Source organism: Corvus brachyrhynchos, unplaced genomic scaffold, assembly GCF_000691975.1.
Source record: "Corvus brachyrhynchos isolate BGI_N302 unplaced genomic scaffold, ASM69197v1 scaffold191, whole genome shotgun sequence".
NCBI classification, from domain to species: domain Eukaryota; kingdom Metazoa; phylum Chordata; class Aves; order Passeriformes; family Corvidae; genus Corvus; species Corvus brachyrhynchos.
In genome coordinates this window covers 70,732-77,926 of record NW_008236487.1, presented here as the reverse complement: position 1 = coordinate 77,926, position 7,195 = coordinate 70,732, and the positions used below count along the sequence as shown (strand labels likewise).

Sequence of the window (7,195 nt, the reverse complement as noted above, 5' to 3'; positions counted from 1 at the left end):
GTTCGTTGCACTTCTTATCCTGGGTGCATTAGTAAGAGCGTTGCCTGCAGGTCAAGGGAGGTGATCCTGCCCCTCTGCCCAGTGTTGGTGAGGCCACACCTGGAGTGTGTGTCCAGTTCTGGGCTCCCCAGGGCATGTGACACATGGAGCTCCATCAGAGAGCGAGAAAGTTGATTTACGGACTGGAGCATCTCTCTTATGAGGACAGGCTGAGGGAGCTGGGCCTGTTCAGCCTCGAGAAAAGGTTTTCCAGACAGGTGGTGGAGTCTCCCTCGTTTATATTCAAGGACTGTTTGGGTGCAATCCTGTGCCATGTGCTCTGGGATGGCCCTCCTTGAGCAGGGGGTTGGACCAGATGACCCACCGAGGTCCCTTCTAACCTGAACCATTCGGTGCTGAGCTATGACATGGATTGGGAAATCTGGCAGGCAGGCATGGAGCATGGAAACCTCAAGTTGGCAGTGACATACAGGACTCCTGAGCTCCACACAGTGCTCCAGGGAATGACAAGGACAATGCCTCTTTTCAGTGTAGATCAGGTACCCCGCAGGGACAGACAGGTGATGCTGCAGCCTGAAGGGAGGAACAAAAAAAAGAGAAGGAGGTGTCTGAGAGAGACATGAGACTGTGTTGTGAGTTATGTGATTTTTCCTCAGAAAGTCAGCTAATGGCTTGTGATGGGGTTTGGGTGTTTTGTACTATTCCAAGTATACTCCCAGGCCAGTAGTTGTGCTGTTGTAATGATTTGTGAAATAAACACATATTGTCAGTGTTTGCAAGTGAACCCAAACGCTGATGTGATAATTGCAGTTATTGGAATAATCTTTTCCTATGTTCAAATTAAAGAATGAAATAAAAATTCTGTTCAAGATAAAGAATGAAATGGCTAGCAGTAAGAAGACCACAGGGCTACTAGATCTAACTGTGCACATGAAGAAAGGATGCTGATGGATGTAGAGAACATTGTGATTCCACATCCAGCAGTGATGGTCGTTGATAGTATTTATTTTAGTAATCAACAGGAATTCCTGTGATAAGCTTTCCCCACTCCTTTTTGTTCTTTTATTTGTTTGTGCGGTTTTTGTGGGTTTCTTTTTTTTTTTTTTTTTAGGTATTAAATGTTGTTCAGATATTGAATGGGTGAATACCACCTGGATTTTCCCAAAGGCCTCTTTCCAAAGAAGAGGCTAATTCTTGACTCTGTGCAAGTCACAGTGCAGCTTCCAATAAGGAGCGTGGGGTAGTGCTGACTGTGGTTGTGGCGTTTCACGTGATTGAGGCAAATGTCAATTGGGAGTTTGCCTGGAATGACCTCTTTATTTCTTGGAGGTTTCGTGGTGGGTGTTGCTGGCAGTGATTTGCAGTCTGGGCTGACCTATCCTGGAGCAGATGAGGTAGAAGCTAAAACTGCTCCCATTCCTTGCCAATTCCCTGAAACACGGAGCCTTCCTGGAGCAGTGAAAGGAAGCGGAGCGGAGAGTACTGCTCTTGCCAGAGGCAAGGCCTGGAAGCAAAGTGGCTTTGGCGTGTCCTTGTAGAAGCTTTTCTGTGTGACAGTTTTCTGGGAATCAGAGGTGCTCCAGTCAACTGTCCCTTGCTTAGACTTTATTTTAGGAAGGTTATCTGATAAATTCTGATATTTCATTATGTTTGTCTTGTCCGAGTAGTAAAGCTGGGATGTAGAGGCTGCCTGATTTATCTATATCTGTATTCCTGGGATGTGTTGAATGGGGGGGAGACAGCCACACCTCCAGAGCCCTGAGGGAGAAGAGTGCCTGAGGCACTCCCAGAGCAGCACAGGCTGCTATTCTTAGCATCTGTCCTTCTTCTATCACTCTGGATATTTAAACTGAGTTTTAAATCTTCATTCCTTCAGATAAAAAGTGCTGTTCTCTTCTCTCAGCTCAGGAGTTCATGGGCCAGAAAACTGAAAGTAGGTAATTCCTGGGAACTACTCTGCAATCTGGCTTCTGAGTAATACCAGGTAACTGTAGTCACTTTAAACTCAGCTTGGGAGTGAAAGGGAAGGGTAGAAATTGAGGGCTGGGGAAAAATAGTACTGAGGTAATCCTGAAAGCAAGGCAGATTTTTTTCATAACATTTTTTTAGTTTGAAGGTAATGTGCAGAGGAAGAAGAGGATTATGTGTGAAATTGTTATGTTTCCCATGGCTGTGGTGTAAGAGATTGAAGGGAAACATTTTTATCACTCAGAAAAGCAGTTTCTGTAGCTAATCAGCTCTGCTTAGACCCCTTCACAAGATAACCTTTCCAAGAAAATAGTCCATCCAGGTGTCATTTTTTGACCCAGCTTTTTGCCAGCTCCTGTCAATCAGGCCACTCTGTAGGGATATTCCTTCTAGCAAATGTGAACAGATTTGAAGACATTCCTTATTTGGTGAGTTCCCCTCCTGTCATCTTCTAGAAATGGAAGCTTTGCCTTTGCTTTTGAATGTATAAAACAGGCAGGAACTGATGTGATTGCAAGTTTGATTTGGTTGTTTCCTTAACTAAATGTCTAAGGATTTGTTGTAATGGTGCATGTGGAGCCTGGGGTTTGTAAAACTCCAGAACTTTGGAGCAGAGGGTACTGAATGTGGAGGTGAAAAACGGGACATTGTGAGTTAGGGTTTGTAGCAGTGAGATGTGTCAGTGGTTAGATCTGCAGCTAAGGTCCCTCTGCAGGAGGGTGAAGCTGATTTTGTATCAGGAAACTAGAGGGAAAAACTAGCTGGGTTTTTTAGTCTTGGTTTGGTTTTTTTTTTTTTCTTAAGTGCTGTGTTTCTGGAAGTAAGTATTCCTGTGGTCTGATAGTGAGAATGAGAAGCTCCAAACATTCTGCAGGGAGTCTACGGCAGCATTCCAGTTAGCCCGGTTTTGCAATTCCATTGTTTAAGAGAACTTATTGCAGAGAAGTGGCTCTCTAGAGGACTTTGCATAGCCAGTGGCTTCTGTGCACTTCAGGCATACAAAACCGAAGTGGCCCCGTTTAGGAAATCGAAGAAAGAGCTGTGTCTGGATGTTTGGGATGGGACCCTCAGCTTTACTTATGATGTCTGTATAGTAGGTGTAGCTAAGCTATTTATTTAGGCTTCTTTTGTAATAAGTGGTGATAGGAAGGGAAGGCAGGCAATTAGCAGAGTGTTTGTGGTCAGTTGTATATGCTGCCCTAGAATCGATCAATTGTTCATTAGAGCGTCTGATTGTCTCCATTACTGGTGAGAGCCAAAGGTGGCAGTCGCAGAGGGGATTATCTGATTAACTTTGGACATCAACATCTGTCTGTCAAAATGAGCTTTATGTATCCAGCTGGAGGAAATCAATTTCAGCCTGTGCTTAGAGGACAGGGCCTTCTCAGCAAGGTGATGCGGTGAGGGAGGCTGCCTGTGCTTCACAAAACAGAGCTCTGTGTTGAGGGGAAAGATTGTCCTGAAGACAGTAGTGGCTTAGAGGGAGTCTTAGCTTATGGAGCTGGCAGGATTGAAGTGCACCTCTAAATTCTTTCAAGTCTCTACTTTTCAGATTCTCTTTAAAAAAAAAGTAATGTAATAGCATTCTCCCTTTTGGAGAGTCAATATAATTTGTTTGTACGTGATCCATCTTTAAATGTCAGGTATTTTGCAATTTGCCAAGGAGTTGCCGTATGCTATTGTAAAGCTGGGCTCTGAGATCTCAAATTTTGATTCTTTCTCTTAAGCCTAAGTGGAATACGGCAGTATGTGACAAACCAACAAATCTAAGTGGCTCTAAGTAGTTTTTAGGGAAAGGGAGAGTCTCCAGATTTCACCTATAGTAGCTGCCACAGGTACTGTTTCTTTCAAAGCAAAGTGTCTAAGCCAAAGACACAAAGGCCCTGGCTTCTTGAGAAGGGGCTGCCTTAAATGCTGGGCTCACATTTTCAGAAGCAGATTTTTGACAGGCCAGTGCTTTTCTTTAGGTAGTCCTGCTGACTGTCAGACTCCTCAGTGTTCTACTGCTCCTGCAGGGCCATGGTGTGCTGGGACACTGCCTCCTTTTGAAAAGGTTTTGGCTGTTCAGGTAGTCCCGTATCACTAGCACTTGTGGGAGCAGGAGATGCCGTGTAGGATTCGTTTTCTAAGTGGACTTTTTGTTGGTGGTGTTCTTCTGAGGTGATGCTATACTGTAAGGACAGGCTGAAAGACTGAGGTTGAGTAAGTACCCTCTAAAGCTGGAGGAGAGGAGCAGAAATGGCTTTTACAGCTGTGGCTAAAGTAACTTTGTGATGTAGATGTGGCAGAGGTGTGCTCCTGCTGCTGAGAGGGAGGGAGAATGATGGCTTCTCAAGCTTTTCACTTTCCAGCACCTGTTGCCAGTTTTTGTGTCTGGGGAACTCCAGCTCCTCAGTTTAATTCACTCCTTGAGAGTGGGCGGGGTGGGACAGCTGGAATGGAGAGCCTTTTGGTTCCTGGAGTAGCACTCAGAGGCAAAATCCTCGCAAATGCCAAGTGCTCCAAAGATGAAGAAACCCCAGTCTTGTCTAAAATAGCTACTAGAGGTCTTGAGACCAAAGCAGTAACATCTACAATGGAGTTTGAGGGCACTACTATAAGAGACATCTAGTAACATGAGCACCCTGGTGGTACAGCCTGCTACAGGGCCTAATTAGGGTCTTATTAATGCTTTCTTTCATCACTGCCTTCCAGCCTTCAGATGGTGATTAGACCTATTTATAGGGGCAGAGTTCCTTAATATTCAGCACAGTGTACTTCTTGCCAATCAAATCAGTAGCATCTGCATCTTTGATTGCTGCTTAATAACACTGTAGAAGATGGTTAATTAAAAAATATAAATAGACTTTTCATCCTCTTAACTTACTGAAGTGCTTCTCTCCTGCCCCCACCTTGCTTCCCCAAAAAAAACGTAAAGTTGGATTAGCACAGGGACTGTGGTGAACCTCTTATCTCACTTCTGGAAATGTATCCTTCTCTCCTATCCAGGATAGTTATCTCTTGTGTGCTCTGCTGGAGGACTAAATTTCATCCCCTCCTGCAAATGTCAACACAGGGCAGAATGATTTTTTCCTGCAAAATAATAGGACTTGTATGTAGACTCTTATGCTGCATTTGAGGGATTACTAGCTTTTGTTTCAGTGTCTACATCTGTGTATGTGCACACACTGCCTTATCCTGCCCCTGAACAGGAGGAGCATGTGCAATGACATGTTTTGCTTTTCTAGCTTTTCAAGTCTCTTTTTTAAATACAGTTGTCTGGTTTTGCAGCTGGTAAACTCCTATGAGTGTGCTTTATCTTTGGAGGACAAGGTGATGTAATTATCTTTTTTTATTGTTCATATTTTTTCCTTGGAGGATTTAATTCTGGTATTCGTTGGGATAGCCTCTAGGCAAGCCTCCAGAACAACCAAGGCATGACTTGAATATGCCAGCAGATTTGACCGTGGGAAAATGTTTGTCCGGGTAAACATGGTAGAAAGTATTACATGTAAGAAATTACTCTCGGTGAAGAATTTGGGATGACTTCTCACCGTTAACCAAGTTATTGATGTGACTTTCCTCTGTCAGAGGAAACAGCACTTCCTGATAAGCTATGCCCAGAGCCTGTCTCGTCCATCTTTTCAGTGTGTTTAATCTTAACCTGTAGTTCATTTGTGGCTTGGTCTGTTCCCACTGTGGAGCCATACTGGTGGTAGTTGGGTAGTGGTATGTGGTGAGGGATGTGCAGACCTGTGTTTTATTGCATATTGCTGATCTCTATGTCTTCACAGGTGGCTACAAGGCATTGATCTTTTATTAGGATCCTACAAAAGAGAGACATAGGGTTAGAGACAGCCTGCCACTTCTTTTTGGAGATGTTACTGCCTGTGGGAATTAAAGGCCTCTAGTTCTTGCTGCCTTTCCAGTGCAGTGACAGAAGCAGCAGCACAGTAATTGCTAAAGCAGCCCTTGTAGCTTTGAAGTATACACACTGATTTTTTTCAAAGTATTTAATCCCTCTTCTCCCCTGAGCCTGCTCTTTTTAGTTTCTTGAAACATGTTAAGGAAGCAGGTATTGTTGATGGCTTGCCTTATTCTCCCTTTATTTTCACAGCAAAGTACACATCTGGTAAGTGCTTGTATATAGCTTTACATTCTGCCTGTGTTGAGGGCAGCCAGGCTATTTTCTTAATATTGCCTTTGTTTATGTTCCTTTGAAAAACTAAGATATTTTAAGGTTGTGGGGTTGTTTTCTTTTAGATAATTATCCCAGTGGTCAGTCCTCCACAGAGCAGTATTTTCTAAGGAACTTAGGAAAGGTTGCTTCTTTTACAAACTCTGTTTGCTCTGTAACAAGTTCTTTTGAGCTTGCCTTAACGTAAGAAGTTTTATTCTTATGGAGAGAGGTGAGCAAAGCAGGTGGAGTATTTCTCTGCCTATCCAGAGCAGTGAATTGTATACTTCCTTTTCCAGGTGCAGAGCTTCACATATCCCTGAGTATTAGACTTGGCTGTGGTGAGTGAACAGTAAGCCCAGTTCTTGGTTCCAAATGCCTGAAAACCCTGGAGTGCTCAGCCTGTATTTGGCCTGGTTTAAGTCTTTTGGAAAGGCAAGACAGTCTGGTGGAGACTGATTCTGTTTCCCACTCTTGCTGTTTCTCTCAGCTTTTGCCAGTATGAGTGTTGGAACCGAGAGGGAGAGAACAGCTTTGAGTGCAGAGGGACAGCCACCAGCCCTGAGGAGCTTTGGAGCAGCTTGCCGGAGGTGAAAGGCACAGACAGCTTAAGGCAGAAGTGCAAATCTGAGCAGTCAGTAGCTTTAGTCAGAACTTCCAAATCAGGACATAGCACTTGGAAGCAGGTGGTGCAGTGAGAAAACAACCTTTTTCTCTTTGTTTTCACTTTAATAAGGTAAATGAGGTTATTATATAACATCAGAGCTTATTTGTCTTGATCATGAAAGTTGACATAGAAAAAATAATTGAATAAAGAATGGCTGGAGCCCCCAGATGCTGCAGCTCTTTTCCAGAGCCTCTTTGATTACAAAAAAATAAAAGCTCTATATTGCTGTTTCTTCTGCTTTGTGCGACCCGTTGGTGGTCACACCACTAATGATTACATCTCTTGGGTGATCTGACATCTGTTTTTATGACTCATACTTGCTTTGGGCATGTGTGTCCATTTCTCACTGTAGCATCAGAGTATTTCATATCAGCTGTCATAATTCCAGCATGCTGTACTTCCTG

The 7,195-nt window shown here is 43.7% G+C and overlaps 1 protein-coding gene across 3 annotated transcripts in view; it reads left to right on the top strand.

Annotated features, from left to right (window-relative positions):
* The window catches only part of WASH1 (WAS protein family homolog 1), a 43,221-nt gene that overhangs the window by 1,542 nt on the left and 34,484 nt on the right, over window positions 1-7,195 (top strand). The window contains exon 1 of one of the 3 annotated variants that reach the window (XM_017726222.1): window positions 1,884-1,984. The exons of 1 other annotated variant lie outside the window; for it this stretch is intronic. The gene's annotated coding sequence lies outside the window, so the exon portion shown is untranslated. Of the gene's footprint in view, window positions 1-1,883; window positions 1,985-6,446; window positions 6,466-7,195 lie in introns of those variants that run through there. One more of the 3 variants, XM_017726224.1, reaches the window with a different exon arrangement.